We start from the raw sequence: 17,339 nt of genomic DNA, 5'->3' as shown, positions 1-17,339 counted from the left end.
TCTAGACATAGCAAGCAAACATGTAAGCCCCTAGCTACTCCTCCAGACTGCACGTCTCTCCACAACCCTAAAGCACTCCAGACCTGCTAGATGTCTCTCTGTCCCCAACCAGCCTAAGCTCTTCCCTGGCACGGGACCTTCAGAGATGTCATTCCTTGCCCCCTCCTAACTCCTATGTTACATCTCCTTCTGTGTGACATCCTCAGGAAAGAAGCCTTTCCTGATCCCATGTAGCTACTGGGTTTGATCTCCAAATGGAACACTTTGTTAGCAGAATACCACAGATGGCCAGTAGATCTCCTAGGACAATACGGATCTCAGAAGCCCTGGTCTGGCTAGCCCAGCCCTGGAACACATTCTCTAAAATTTTTTTCTAGATGTCCTCTCCCAACTAGACTAGGAGTTTTCTCGGGGCTAGGTTAGCAGGAATTGAAGTTTGTTCTTTTAGTATCACAGCACTCAATGTGGCATCTACAAGTGGTTGTTGAATGAATAAATGAATGAATGACCAACCAAAGTTTTATTTCTGGCACCCATTATTCCACGCTTTCCAAACTGAATTCATAGACTTGTTCTCACAATCCCAGATCTAAACAAAATTATGTGGAAATGGGATGAGAAATGTTGGTTTTGCTGGGGATTCATTTATCTGCTCTCTGATCTTGCTGTGTCTTTCTCCACCCCTTGCTCCTGGGCACGAACTTTCTCCTATATTGAATATTGTGCAAGGTCCAAAATCACCTAATGTGTAACAGAGGTTGGCACCCATTCCTTACTCAATTGAACAGACTGGTATTATTCTGGCTTGTAAAACATCAAAGACTTGCCATAAAACAACCCCTTTAGAAAGGGTATTTGTTTTTTTATAATAAATACAATAAATATACGTGGGCTAAAAGTCAAATAGAACAAAGTGATATGTGTAGAAAATCATTCTTTCTCCTTCCCCGGATTCTCCTCTTACTATAGTAAGGAGCAGGCATCATTCATACTTACACTTAGATAGAGAGAAGTAAGTTTTCACTATTTCATAAAAATTATAGCGTCCTGTATGCCCTGTTGTACACACCTGGCTTCCTTCACATCATGATATATGTTGAAGACATTCTCCATCACACATTGCTCTACTTAATTCTATTAAATGACTTCTAGTTTTCCACTGTATAGCCTACTAAAGTTTGTTTAACTAGACCTATATCAATGGGCACTTAGATTTTCTATTCCTTTGTTATGACGTTAAATTTTGGGATAAATATTCTTGTGTCAGCAAATTTTTTCACATATTCAAATACATATGCCCCTAAAAATAGGTTTCCTGGCTCAAAGGGCCCAGACATTTAGAAGTTTGCTAGATACTCTCAATCAGAGGTTGTACCAGTTGGCACTTACACAACAGTGACCGAGAATGAGGGTTTTTTTCACATCCACAAGTTACACTTTCAGATTTGCTTTGTCTTAATTTCTAATTATGAATCAGACGGACTTGGGAGCCCTTGGCTTTCAGTTTCTCTTCTGTTAAATGTCATGAACACTTGGAAAATAAATTCTAAAAGGACCCTGCAATCCTTTGCTCTTGCAAAATCATTTGGTTTGTGAACGCTCTCACTTTGTATTTCTCTTTCTGCAAGTAAGATGTTCAGCTACAGATGTCAAACATTCTGGTATCCCCTTGGGGAAGATCACAAAGGCGCAACAAAGTGACCACCCTCCCTGTGTACCATCTAAGTGTGGTATGATTTGGGGCAAGTTGCACTTTTTTTTTAGACTTTTTTTATGTATTTTGTGTGTGTGTGTGTGTGTGTGTGTTAAAATTACTTTTATTCAGGATGAAAAATACGTATTTGAGAGAGAGCAGAGAGAGCATGAGCAGGGAGAGGGACAGAGGGAGAGGGAGAGGGACAAGCAGACGCCTCACTGAGCCCAGTGGACTTATTTGCGCATAGTTACAATGCAGTGAAACTCCAAAAATGGCATATTCTGACATTCATTCTTTCAACCAATATTAGTAACCATTCATTCATTCAACCAATATTAGTGACCACGTGCCAAGCACCATGGTAGCTTGCTGAAGGCACAGAAATAAACCGACCCTGAGAAATCTCTGTGGAGAGCAGTAAGGACAAGCCTTTCTGGTCAGGTAGACCTGAGTGGGCTCTGCCACTTGGGCAAGTAACAAAACTTCTCTGGAGGACAAGTTCCTCTTCTGTAGAGTGGGCTGGAGATTACTTGCGGGCATCACTGAATTATTTTGAGGATTGAAACAGGTGACCTATACAGAGAACTTAGCTGAGTGTCTGGCCCTTTGCTTGCCCTTCAACAGCCTGATCTGTGTCTGGCGCCCCAGGCACTCAGCTAAGTGGTCCCCCCTTGGTATACTTTCCAAAACCCGCAGTGGATGCTGTTAGCAAAAAACCCTATATATACTATGTTTGTTCCTATACATACAGACCTAATGATAAAGTTTAATTTATATATTAGGCACAGTAAGAGATTAACAACAATAATTAATAATAAAATAGAACAATTATAATGATATACTGTAATTAAAGTCATGTGAATGTGATCTCTCTCTCTCAAAATATCTTATTATACTGAACTTACCCTTCTTTTTTTTTTTTTAAAGATTTTATTTATTTATTTGAGAGAGAGAATGAGAGCCAGAGAGCACGAGAGGGAAGAGGGTCAGAGGGAGAAGCAGACTCCCTGCTGAACAGGGAGCCCGATGTGGGACTCGATCCCGGGACTCCAGGATCATGACCTGAGCCGAAGGCAGTTGCTTAACCAACTGAGCCACCCAGGCGCCCGAACTTACCCTTCTTCTTGTGATGATGATATCAGATGATAAAAGGCCTGCGAGATCAGAGATGAAGAGAGGTGAATGGTGCAGGTATTGTGACATAGCCCTAGTCTACTATTGACCTTCGGGCAATCTGTCAGAAGGAGGAGCATCTGCCTCCAGACCATGGTTGGCCACTGGTAATTGAAGCTATGGAAAGTAAAACTGTGGATAAGTGGGGATCGCTTGACTGCTACTGGGATGGCTGTGTACAAACTAGAGAGATCGCAAGGAGTCAGTAGATTCTAGGGAGCCTTTGAAAAAACAGTGACACTAGATCAGGCTGTTGAAGGCAAGCAAAAAGCGGGGAAAGGCATTCAAACAGAACTGTAGGGAGCACTGCAGGGTAGATACTGGGACATCTGGGGCACCAGAGGAGTGACTACCTCTGTGCCACATAGCTGGTCCATGGAAGTGTGGGTCCTAGCATGTGGGTTTCAAGCTCCCTTCTTTCCTTGGTCAACTTCCTTAGCCATTTTTAAATCATTCAAGTAATACAATCACATTTTACAAATTGGAAAGAGAAAAGAAGAAAAATGCCCCTGCCCCCTATTCCAAAACCCTAACCCAACTACCTAACAATTTGGTATCTTTCCTTCCAGACTTTATTCTAATCTTTGATGGCCTTAAAATTAGTTATACTCTATACTATTTAATACTTCATATATACATATATACATTTTTAAACTTCTGCTCTTTCCACTTCACTGTACATACATGGTTCCTGCCAGACCATGTCTCCTCTCCCAAAACATTGAGCTGGGCTCAAATCCCAACTCTGTACCCATTGGTACCTTTGAGCTGAGTATCTTATCCTGTAATCTCCCTGTGTCTCAGGCTGCCTGTAAGAACCTGTTAAGAACAGCCCTGACACAGCCTCTTAGTAATGGTGCTTCTTCCTCTCCTCACACTTCCCGCCAGAAGGTCAGCTCCATGAGAGCAGGGCCAATCCCCAACGCTCTCCACCACTGAGCCTCTACCATCAGAACAATGCCTGGTATGCAGTTGGCACTCAAGCAATGCCTGTAGAACTCTCTCTCCCACAGTGCGAACCCAGTGACAACAGACTGATCACCCACCAGAGACGGAGAAACTGATAGGTCCAGGGTCTTCAACAGATTCACCAGCTAAAACCCATCCGTCAGCATCTGTTGTTCATCTGCTGAGTAGTGAAGCACGGTGTTGAGGGGGAAAGAGAGGAGAGGCTACGATTAATTACGTAATTCTTCTTTTTCCTCCAACAGTAATTGCTAATATCACTGAGTGTTTGACAAAGTATTTGACAAATTCCCTGCAACATCGCCATCATAGAACTATTTTATCATTTCTGTATTACAAACAAGGAACCAGAGGCTTACAAAGCTAAGCAGTTTGGGCAAAATTAAGTTAGTCAAGAAGGGTTTTGAACCCAGACAATCTCATTTCAAGTCTGTCCAGCGAACACTACCTCTACGTGATTAGACAACAGACAGTTAATAGACACCCACTATGAGCTGGCTCAGACTTGGCAGACTCAACCTGTTCTGGACAAGGATTTGTGATCTACAGTGGGAACTTCTGGAAACATGTCTTGGGCATGGGTCGGTGACAGCCATGAGGCTCTGAGCATCACTGAAAAGCTTGGAGTGGACCTGTTCTCCTAGAAAGGTGTTTATCGTCTCAAGATGTTTTGTACTTCCTCAAATTAAAGAACTTTCACCAGAAAAAGAGTGAATAGATGCTGAATATCAAAAACAACAGAAAAGCACACTCATTGATGTAGCCTATGATCTGTATTTTTCTAGTAGTCTTGTGAAAAGGAAAGCTGCATGATTTCTCCTACATCCAGAAACTGAGCAGAGCTGAATCTTGTATTCACTCTTTATTCCACATTTTCAATGACACAAGAATTAGTAGGACTTTGCAGAATGCCTTGAAATGCTTTTCATTCACTTGGATGTCACTGATAGTCACTGGCTTGTTTGTTTAGTTAATCTGGGTAAAGGTTTGAGTGCAGGAGAAGTCAACTTCTCAGCCACTCCCTCAATTCCGGCTAACCTCAGCCTCACAGAGTCAATGACTTCTTGGCTCTCTCCAACCTACCCCGTCCTCACCCTTCACCTCTTCACCTTTACTTGCGTTTCCTGAACTTCCTGGGGACAGCTTAGATACCCCACACCTTGGGCATCTTCTATAGGCTTTCTCATTGTTGTCCTTCCTAAAGTTTTTGTACACCCTATACTTCCTGATTTTATTTTTGGATTTGAATATTTTCCTCATCTCATTTTGCTCTACACAGACTGTAAATGGACTCTGAAACAGTCTTTCTCTTGAGTATGATTCCAATGACTAACAAGTCCCCGGTACCTAGTAGACCCTGCAAAACTGTGTGTTGATGAATATCAGACTTTAACGCTAATCTTTTTCTTTCTTTCACTTGTTCTTCCATCCATGCATTACACATTCACGAAGCACCTTCTGTGTTGCATGGGCTGTTTTAGGTACAGAGATGCAATGGTTTACAAAAATTCAGTCCTGGGGCACCATCTGGCTCAGCTGGAAGAGTGACTCTTCATCTCAAGGTCGTGGGTTTGAGTCCCACCTTGGGTATAGAGATTACTACATAAAATGAATAAACTTTAAAAAAATTCAGTCCTTACAGAGCTGATAGGGGGTAGGGGATACAGACCTGTAATAGACAAGATAAAAAAAGTAAATCATAGTGTATTTCAGGTGGTGATGAGAGCTAAGAAACTAAACAGGAGGGAACGGGAGAAGGAGTGGGGGGCAGGTTACAACATCGGGTGGAGGGCCAGGGTATTCTCACTGAGAAAATGGCATCTGAGTAAGGGTCAGAGGAAGTCAAGGTAACTGACGTCCAGGGACACAGTTCCAGCAGGGAGGGAGAAAAAGAGGAAGTGTTGAAAAAATAAAGAGTGTGCTGAGAGAGGAGCAAAGGTCAAAGAAGGGATGCGCTGCGCAGAAGGATCAATGAGGAAAGAAGAAGGAGCTGAGGACAGAGATGCAGCAGCATGCATACAGGGGCAGCAGGAGACGACATTTTCGGACTTGCATTTTATCAGGCTCGCTCTGGCTCCTTGTTGAGAAGAAACTGAAGTGGGGCAAGGGCAGAAGCAGGGAGACCACTCAGGAGGCAATGACACCATAATCCAGACAAGAGATGACAGTGCCTTGGACCAGGTTGGCATCCGCGGATGTGCTTGAATTCTGGATATATTTTGAAGGTAGAACTGGGAGAATTTGTTTACAAAGAGACAATAAGAGAGGTCAAAGGCAACTCCAAGGATGTGGACTTGAGACAACTGGAAGGAGGGAGTTATCATTGACTGAGCTGAAGAAGAGACAATGAAAGAGAATTTATTTGGGGCATGTTAAATCTGAGATGCCTACTACACACCCAGGTGAAAATGAGGAGGCAGACTGTGCGGGGTCTTACAGATAATACTCATTAATCCCAATAATAGTGCCACAAGGGAGGGAGTATACGTGGTCCCAATTTACAGGGTAAAACTGAGGCCCAGAGAGGATGAGTAACTTACCCAGGGTGACCAGCTAGTAGGTAGTGGGACTGGGGAGCTGGGATTTAAACCTGCACAGTGGGCTCCAGAACGCATGCTCCTCTACACCGGCTGCCTGTTAGCCAAGCCAACACACACCCCCCACATCACGCCAGTCACTTAAGAAAATCTGTGCCTTCTACTGGTATATATGCCAAAGTTACAAATGTAGGGATCCGAAGGGGCACCTGCACCCCAATGTTGATAGCAGCAATGTCCACAATAGCCAAACTGTGGAAAGAGCCTAGATGTCCATCAACAGATGAATGGATAAAGAAGAGGTGGTGTATACACACACACACACACACACACACACACACACACACACACACACACACAATGGAATATTATGCAGCCATCAAAAAATGAAATCTTGCCATTTGCAACGACGTGGATGGAACTAGAGGGTATTATGCTGAGTGAAATAAATCAATCAGAGAAAGACACATATCATATGATCTCACTGATATGAGGAATTTGAGAAACAAGACAGAGGATCATAGGGGAAGGGAGGGAAAAACGAAACAAGACGAAACCGGAGAGAAAGACAAACCATAAGAGACTCTTAATCTCAGGAAACAAACTGAGGGTTGCTGGAGTGGAGGGGGGTGGGAGGGATGGGTTATGGGCATTGGGGAGGGTATGTGCTATGGTGAGTGCTGTGAATTGTGCAAGACTGATGAATCACAGACCTGTACCTCTGAAACAAATAATACATTGTATGTTAATTTAAAAAAAACTAAAATAAAAAAGAAAGAGAAAGAAAGAAAATCTGTGCCTTTAGCTCTGAGGTAATCACTGCTGCCTGTGGCTTGCTGTGCTCATATTAGATTATGTCTGAGTCTCCTGCTGCCTGACCTGAGTGGGGATGGAGCCCCATTTGAGCGGAGAGCAGAGCAAGGGAAGTTCCCCAGAGGAAAGTCAGGAAATCTCACCAGAAAAAGAGTGAAAAGATGCCAAATTTCACAAACAACAAGAAAAGCACACTGATGTCAGATGTAGCCTACTCCTAACAACTTGGGCAGTTTATAGATTAGTCACATATGCTTATCAAACCACCCAGAGCACCCCAAAATTCATGCCAGAAATTTCTCAACAGATTTTCTTATAAGATGTTTACTTGATTTCCTGGAACACTTGTGTTCTCCATTCTTAAATTCCCAACACGAAGAGGCTAAAGGTCAAGTATCTCAGCTGGGAGGAGGAACGCATTCTTGAATATCTGAGAGGCAACTGTGCAATGTTCTTCGGGACAGACTGAAAACAAAACAAATGAAAAGCTCAAAGCCTCAAATGCAATTCGTTGAAAGTAAGGGTGCTGAATATCATTCACTGACTCTTATATTTTTATTTGTTTTTTTTTTAATGAACTTAACTTTTTAGAGCAGTTTTAGGTTCACAGCAAAATTAAGTAGAAAATACAAAGTGCCCATATGCTCACTTCCCCCCCAACAAGCACAGCTTCTCCACTATCAACACCCCCCAACAAACTGGTACACTGGTTACAACAGATGCACTGACATCGACACATCGTGATCACCCAAAGCCCATACGTTACTTAAAGTTCGCCCTTAGTGTTGTACATTGCATGGATTTTGACAAATGTAATATATATCCACCATTACAGTATCACATAGAATAGCTTCGCTGCTGAAAAAATCCTCCATGCCCCTCTGTTTATCCCTCCTTCCCCCCTAACTTCTGGCAACCACTGATCTTTATACTGTCTCCCTGATTTTGCCTTTTCCAGAACGTCATATAGTTAGAATTCGACAATGAGTAGCCTTTCAGATTGGCTTCTTTCACTTAGTAATATGTATCTAAGTTTCCACCATGTCTTTTCACAGCTTAATAACTCCTTTCTTTTTAGCACTGGATAATACTCCATTATCTGGATGTACTAAAGTTTACTTATCCATTCACTTACTAAAGGACATTTTGGTTATTTTGTTGTGTTTTCTGAAACTAAATTTTTTCAACCTAAAGAGTTTTAAAATTCTGCTAATTTTACCAAGTAATTAGTAGTCAAAGTAAAATCCAAACATTTATTTTAGAAAGATATCCTATCTTGCAAAGTGACAGCTGTACACATAATTTTTTCAAGTTTTAATAACAATCACATGCTCAGATGTAATTTTGAAAATTAAGAGTATAGGGGCACCTGGGTGGCTCAGTTGGTTAAGTGTCTAACTCTTGATTTAGGCTCAGGTCATGATCTCAGGGTCATGAGATGGAGATTGGAGATTGGCTCTCCCCTGAGTGGGGAATCTGCTTAAGACTCTCCCCCTCCCTCTTCCCCTCCACCCTCCCCCACCCCATCCCACCACACCCCACCCCACCCCAATCCTGCACACACTTTCTCTCTCTCTAAAATAAAAAAAAAGAAAGCTAAGAGTATGAAGAAGAAAATTACATTACCCATGACTTCATCACTCAGAAGCAAATGTCATTAATATTAATAATGTAATAATATTTGATGAATAACTTATTAATTATATTAGAGTATAATTATTTAATTAATTACTAACCTGTTATCAATTGACCATTTATTATTAATAATTAAATTGATTAATAGATGGTTGATATTTGGTTGGTTGGATTTATTAATAATTTATTGTTGGTTAATAATTCATTGTTAATATTAAAATTAATAATTAGCACACATTATGCTAAGTGAAAAAGCTCAGTCACAAAAGACCATATATTGTATTTATATGAAATGCCTAGAACTGACAAATCTATCGAGATAGAAAGTAGATTACTGGTTGCCTAGGGCTGCAAGTTTGGGGAATGAGGATTGAGGACCAATGCATATGGGGTTTCTTTTGGGGTTGATTCAAATGTCCTAAATTTGGATTGTGAGGTAGTTGCAAAACTGAATGTACCAAAAACCATTGAATCATATACTTTAAAAGGATGAATGTTATGGTACATGAATTATATCTCAATAGAAAAAAAGTTCCTGCCCTGGGGGCACCTGGGTGGCTCAGTTGGTTAAGTATCTGCCTTCAGCTCAGGTCATGATCCCGGGGTCCTGGGATTGAGTCCCACATCAGGCTCCCTGCTCAGCGAGGAGTCTGCTTCTCTCTCTCCCTCTGCCCAACCTGGCTCCCCCGCGCCCCCACTCATGCTCTCTCTCTCTCTCTCTCTCACTCACTCTCTCTCTCAAATAAATAAATAAAATTTTTTTTAAAATTAAAAAAAAATAAGATTCCTGCCCCCATGGAGCTTACATTCTCTAGTGCTGCTCTTTCCCACTTCTCCTGGATCTGATATGAAGACAGCCCATTTCATATTTGATGCCACTGGGGAAAAAACCAAGGGGAAAAAAGAGACAAGGAGAAAGGTGTATTTAGCAAGTATTAGTTTATGGCACTATCCAACACCATGGTGGCTTTTTGGCACTGTTCCCCATAACTCCTCCTGGACCTGGAAACAAGGAAAATTGTTTCCATAGGCAGGACTGTTCTTATGCTGCTTTTCCCGGCGCTTAAGAGGAGAATGAGGGAAGGAAAAAGGAAAAAAGGAGGATTAAAAGGAGGTAGGGGTGGGGCGCCTGGGTGGCTCAGTCAGTTAAGCGTCTGCCCTCAGCTCAGGTCGTGATCTCAGGGTCCTGAGAACGAGTCCCGCATTGGGCTCCTTGCTCAGCGGGGAGTCTGCGTCTGCGTGTGAGTCTCCCTCTGCCTCTGCCCCTGTACGTGTGCATTCTCTCTCGCTCACTCTCTCTCTCAAATAAATAAATAAAATTAAAAAAATATAAAGGGAAGCAGAGAAGGGAAAGAGGAAGAAAAGGACGGGGGAAGATGAAGTATTAACTGAGCATTAAGCAGGGGCCAAACACACCACTGGGCTCTTAGATGTACCATGTTATTAAATCCTAAAAACAGCCCCACCCCTGAGTAGGTACTACTACTACACTCATTTCACAGATTTGGAAACTGAATGCAGCGGGCATTGAATTTTTAGACAGGGGATGGGTTAAATCAATTATGTAACATCTTTCCCGCAGAATAGCATGTAGCTATAACAAAAAGGGAGAATCTTTCTATGTGTTGATACAAGCAATCTCTAGGATATATCAGTAAGTAGAAAAAGAGCAAGATACAAAGTATTGTGTATTGAATGCTCCCTCTTGTGTAAGGAAAGATAGGGGAGGTCATAATATTTATTTGTAAGTGCCGTATCTCTGCAAAGAAAGAAGTGGTTATCATTGTAAAGAGTGGGGAACAGAAAGATGGCAGAGCGGCAAAGGAACTTTATGTTATTTTTTTCAGTTTTGAACCATGTGTATATATGGCTTTTTCAGAAGTAATATAGAAATCACCAAGTATCATCTAAAATAAAGATAACCGGCGTGCTTGGGTGGCTCAGTCAGTTAAGCGTCTGCCTTCGGCTCAGGTCCTGATCCCAGGGTCCTGGGATCGAGCCCTGCTTCAGGCTCCCAGCTTGGCGGGGAGTCTGCTTCTCCCTCTGCCTCTGCCCCTCTGCCCACTTGTGTGTTCTCTCTCTCTCTTTCAAATAAATAAATAAAATCTTTAAAAAAATAAGACAAAGTACCTATGTATATTACAAAAAAGAACAATTGGGGACGGCCCGGGTTTCACATCTTATCAGGCATGCTTATCAAAACTCCTCCAGTTGAGAAATCAACCGCACCCAGTGTATGTACAGCTGCATCCTTTCTGTTTTCTTCATGTGATTCAAAACCACACAAAGCTAATGACAGCATCCTTCCGCTCCGCCTTGACTCTTCTGCAGCCGCTCAAGGGGCCCTGAGAACAAAGCCTCCAGACAGGAAGTGCAAAAATTTATCATTATGTCCAGAGAGAGGAGCACCTATGAATATGTATATGCCCAAGAGAAGACTATTTGGAAATTCAGAAATGTTTCCCAGATAAACATCCCCATTTCCCTGGGTCCCTTCAGGCCCTTCCTGATGGGGTCACAGTGATTCCAAAAAACTCCATTTCAGTGGCTTTTGAAACCTCCAGCTGTCTGGCAGAGCATCAGCCCCTTCCAAAGAGCCCTCCTTCATTATATCTGCAGGTCCTCATAGAGAATGTTTCATCTCTGCTCACACAGCCCTGTGGCATCCATCACGATTTTCCTTTTCTGCTCCATCACCGCTGGGGACTAGGCTGAAGAGCTGCAGGCTGGACACCTTCCATTCAGCCTTCTAGATTCTTTTTTTTTTTTTTTTAAGTAATCTCTATACCCAATGTGGGGCTCAAACTCATGACCCTAAGATCAAGAGTCACGTGCTCTACCAACTGAGCCAGCCAGGCGCCCCTGGCCTTCTAGATTCTTCACCTTTCTTCATCTGGCCCTCTGACCCAGCAGTCTCTCCCAGACAGAGGAAAGACAGTGGCTCCATCAGGGCTGCTATCACAAAATACCAAAGACTGGATGGCTTAGAAACAACCGAAATTCCTTTCCCGAAGTCCCAGATCAAGGCGCCAGCGTGGTCATGTTCTGAGGAGGGCCCTCCTCCTGGTTCATAGATAGTGCCTCCTTGCTGTGTGCTCACATGATGGAAGGGGTGAGAGATCTCTGAGGAATCTCTTTTACAAGATACCAGACCCATTCATAAGGCCCCACCCTCATGACTGAAGCACCTCTCACAGGCCCACATCCCAATACCACTCTCTTTGGGAGTTAGGATTTCAGGATATCCATTTGGGGTGGCACATAGAAACATTCAGACCATCGCATTTCCCCAGCAGTCTCCCTCCCTGCTGGGTTGCCTCACTCCTGCTGGATTCATCGACAGAGGGCACTGCTCCTTTCCAGGTGGCCTCTCCATGGGACCCTTTCCCTCCAGATCCCTATAGCCCGCTCCATCTGCTCATCCCTTCAAGCCTTGGGGTGCTCTGCAAACTCTCACTGCCCTCGTAAAGGGTCCCTTCTTCAACGCACCTCACAGTATCTTAATCTGAGTGTGTTGTCTGTGTACTGCTAGGACCCTAAATGACTTGGACCGGTCCTTTCTGCAGGGCAGTTTGACTTTGTCCCATCATTGCCTTTGATGGCCACCTTCACTGAGAATCTTCAGCTCTGCTGTGGCTAGGTCACTTTTTGAAAGTTGAGTCCTCCCACAATGCTAGTCATGACTCTGTGTCTCACAGCGCTCTCTCTCCCTGGGGCCCCCTCTAACGGAGAGGGATGCTATTAATAATTACACTAGAACAAAGGACAGCACTTGCCATGGTTGTGGACCAGCCAGGAAGTTGGGCCTTCACACAGGCACGCACGCATGCGCACACAGAGACCAGCCTTCACTAGACATGATGACCATTTCATTCTTCTCCACTTCCAAGTACTCCTTTGTTATCTGACAGTTCCTCCCACAAATGGACTTCTGGAAGCCCCCATGCCATCCGCCCAGACGCATCTGAGCCCCAGAGACAGTCTGACTTTTAGAAGAAGAATATAGTGTGGTATATTTTGGATATAGAGGAGCTTCATCCATTGACAGATACGATGCTTTCCTTCCTGGTGATTTATATTTGGTTGACGTCCTCAGCCACAGTCTATGAAATGGCCTCTCCCCTCCCCTCAGGGATCCTGCCTGCCTGGCCTCCTAGCCACCGCTGAATCGTTCAGACATGTGGCCACAGCAGGGCCTTCGCTTCTGCTCCTTCTGCCTAAGTGTCTGATATTCGCAGGTATCAGTGTGGCTCGATCCCTCCACAACCGCGAATCTTCATTCAAGTGTCATCTGTGAACCCTTTCCTGACCTCCCTATTTTGAACCACAGCTCAGCCCAACACAGCCCAACACCTTCTATGTGCTTCCTTCCTTATTTTCCCCATAGTAAGCGTCATCCTCTAAAACACAATTTACTACTTTATACAAGCGGCGTATTGCTTCTCTCCACCACCCACCGGAATGGGTGTTCCAAGAAAGCACAGATTTTCGTCCCTTCGCTGAAGGAATCCCAGCACTTAGAACAAGGCCTGGAACCCAGGGGCACGTGATGTTTGTTGAATGACTTCGTGACTAAAGCAGAAATGTGACCACACCTTTCCCTTGTCAGAGTGTCTCAGTCAATAGCTCCCCGTTGCTCCAAGGACAAAAACTAAAGCTCCTTTAGCGTTTTTACAAACTGGCCGTAATTCGCTTTCTGGTCTGACACAAGCCAACTTCCCCCATTACCAAGAATTTTGATGAAAGAGGAACTCGTACGATATGGGAAAAATAAGAGACACTAGAGTGGACGCACTGTGATGAAGAGAGACAAGGACAAGAGTGTGACCTGCTTAAGGAAGAGCGAGCATCGAGGGCTCGTATTATTTGGTGTGCCCACCATCCCCCTTCCTGGGCCGCACTACCTTCCTTCGGAGGTATTGCTTCTCTTCCTCCCAGTGGACAATATTTGCTGAATGAGTGAGAGGAAATAAAAGGAGTCAAATAAGCAAATTCAGGAAAAAAAAGAGATGGTTAGCGGATCTTGGTGAGAAGGAAAGCGAGCTGTCATTGGTGTCGGAGAAAACCAGAATCAGACAGAGGGTAAAGCAATGATGGCAAATTTGATTCAGGAACTACCGCAATAGGAGAACAGGAGCCCCGAGTGTAGACCTGGCTCCCGTCCCAATAGAGCAGGGACAAGTGGGGATTCATAGCCAGGGAACAACAGCAGGGAGGTCAGTGAGGGGGAGATTACCCAGAGGGACATCAAGGGCAAGGGGGGATTCTGGCTAAGCCAACTTAGGGTTCTTGCCAAAGGCTGGTACAGTGAAGGAAAAATAATTTTCCTCTACCATTCTGAGTTTTTGACTGAGGTCCCTGTAATAAAAGAGAGAAAAATAAACAGATGTATTAACATGTATACCTCATGCATACATGGGAGATACCTGGGGGGGGGTGGAAAAGGATTAACTCCCTGGGGGTGGAGGGCAGCTTAGAATTCAGGATTAAATACTATCTTAATAGGGAAAGGGGAAGGAGGAGGCCAGTCCTGGGAGGTTACCAGGGAAAGCACAGTAAATAAGGGCAAAGTTTGCTATGCAGATTTAAGTCAGTGTTTGCCCCCATTGGTAAGATTGTCTTGTGATTTTGTGTTCAGCTTTACTGAGGTATAACTGACACATCATAAGGCATTTAAAGTATACAGGGGATGGTTTGATACATACACACATCCTGAGGATTCCTCCATCCAGTGAATCACCTGACATAGTTACCTTTTTTGGGTGTGAGAACGTTTAAGTTCTACTCTCTTGGCAAATTTCAATTGTCCCGTACAGTGTTATCGACTAGACCCACCACGTTTTTTATTAGATCTTCAGTTCATCTTAAAACTGAAAGTTCATACCCTTTTACCGACCTCTCCCTGCGGCCCCTGGCAACCACTTTTCTACTTTCTGTTTCTATTTGCAGAGGTGTAATTTGCCAACTTCAGGTAAGTTATAAACAGCTTGAGAGAAAAGAGAAAAAAAAATGTTTCCTTAACTCCGGAAACAAAACAGACAAGAACCAGTAATACCATCCAGAGGCAGAAAAATACCATACATATAGAAATATATATAAACCACACAGACAGGCACAAAAAGAGATCTTATAGCTTTCATCCTAAAATTTTAGCCATGAGACAGGTACGATACTACAAAGTTCATCGGTTTATAAAAGAATAGTTGGGGGGCACATGGGTGGCTCAGTGGGTTAAGCATCTGCCTTTGGCTCAGGTCATGATCCCAGGGTCCCGGGATCGAGTCCTACATTGGGCTCCCTGCTCTGCAGGGAGTCTGCTTCTTTCTTTCTCTCTCCCTCTTCCCCTCCCCCCCCCCATACTCACTCTCTCTCTCAAATAAATAAAGTCTTTTTTTTTTAATTAAAAAATAAAAGAACAATTGAATCCACACTGTGTTTCTGGCAGATGGAGTGTGTTAAGGTTACCTGCTGTTCTGTATGGTAGATGTTTTTATGATGTGTCCTGCAGAACCGACCACCTGGATCTGCATATACACACAGGCAGGCTAAGGAATGATGTTTGTGAGGCTCATGCTGTGTGAATGACCTTGGGAGCCTGGTTATTTGAAATATAATCTTGCCTCCAGGTCAGAACTGGTCTTTCTGTTCTGGACCCAAGAGCTACAAATGTTGTCTCACATCCCCTCCTGCTCCAGGCTGGACTGGCCCCCCAGAATGGAATCTGGGAGGGGAGGCAGACACACATAGCCCAGGCTCCTTAAAAATATAAAAACATGATAACATAAAAACGCAGCTAGCTCCAAACTGCATGTAGGCAAACAAACGTTTATCTTCAAACCCTGTCATTTGCTCTATAAATATGGCCCTTATAGGGATGGTCGGTTGGAAGTCTCACCTGAGGGGAGGACGCTCTGCCCAGACCTCTCAACGGGGGCTCCAGCCTGGCTGTCTCCACGGGGCTTCCCCAGCTGATAAGGTTGGATGTTGTAAGCACCCGATTTGATGTAACTTTGCCTTATTCTCATTTATTGCCTACTATTACCCTCATCTGTGTGTAGAGATTCCCTTCTTCTTCTGTTTCTATTAGGTTTCTATAATAAAAAAAAACGTTTTCTTTCCTTTTCGAAACTGAAACATGGTTGTTATAAATCTTTTGTTCAGAACACCTGCTCAGATGGCCAAAGCCTTTTACTAATATTTATGGAGGAACTTTAAAGATTTTTCATTTGCCTAGCTTCCAAAGAGCTCCTTTTTTCTTTTCAGCCTCAGGTAATTCCTTCTGGAGGTCCCTGTGCTCCTGGAGAACCCCTGGTAGAAGATAAGGGGCCAGAAGTTCCAGTGGCTAAAGGGAGCTGAGGGGCTGAAGAGGGGAGGGAAACATCTGGAAGGGATGGACAGAGGGATGAAGGAGGTGAGGGCTGGAAGGGGACAGATCAAGGATTCTAGGAGACTGTAAGATCAAAGGGGGCATGAGGAGAAAAGAAAAGCAGAAGCCAGTTTGGGGGGATATTAAATTTCCAAAAGAAGCCGAGGAAATCTTCAACGACACCATGCCAACACGAAGGATGTGGACAGAGTCGATGGAGCATAGATCAGCAGGAGTTTGCGAAGGGGGTTTTAGTTGACAGAGAAGTTCCCACGTGAGGAACAGGATCAAATAAAACAGGTTTTAAAAAAAAGCTCCTATCAGGTTCTGAGTATCAACGTCCAATTAGGCCAACTTTTCTGATCATAGAACTCTTAAAAAAAAAATTCTTTCAGGGGCACCCGGGTGCCTCAGTCGGTTAAGGGACTTGCTCTTGATTTAGGCTCAGGTCATGATCTCAGGATTGTGATATCGAGCCCGACATTGGGTTTTGCTCTCAGTGGGGAATCTGCTTGAGATTCTCTTTCCCGGGCTCCCTCTGCCCCTCCCCCTGCTCGCACACTCTCTCTGTCTCTCTCAAATAAATAAATCTTTAAAAAAAATTCTTTCAAATAACATCAGATTTCAGCCGAGACAAGTAGTAAATATTCCTGGCAGTATTAAACTCTTTTTTTTTTAATTATTTTTTATCCTCTTTCTTCTAAACCAAAGTTATACTTACCATCCTTCTCTTCTTGGTACAGAGAGGGAGACACCCTCACACATGGAGATTTTATTTATAACTGTAAATTCCCCTTAAAAAGGGGTAACTAATTCTCAATTTTCAGAGCTTCTCTTTCCTGTGTCTTCTGTTTCTCGAAAATAATTAACTTAAAGTAATCCTTAGGCCAAAGAGCCGTATTTTGGGGTCGATATATTCTGCAACCCTTCACAAGCCAAGGTGATGCGATATTGAGGGTGGGGAATAAAGAACTAAATTATACATCAAGGGTGGGAGATTTTCACTCACCTGACCAGCAGGATTCTGCTTTAGCAAGAACCTTTCCTAAAACCGGACTAGCCACACCAAGGACAGAGTCCAAGGTGAGATGGAGACTTCAGGGCTTGGAGGGGCCTGAATAAATTGAGATCAAGGAGAACCTCTTTGTCACTG

Source organism: Zalophus californianus, chromosome 2 (assembly GCF_009762305.2).
Source record: "Zalophus californianus isolate mZalCal1 chromosome 2, mZalCal1.pri.v2, whole genome shotgun sequence".
Lineage (NCBI taxonomy): Eukaryota > Metazoa > Chordata > Mammalia > Carnivora > Otariidae > Zalophus > Zalophus californianus.
The sequence above is the reverse complement of the archived record's forward strand: the minus strand, read 5'-3'. Positions refer to the sequence as shown.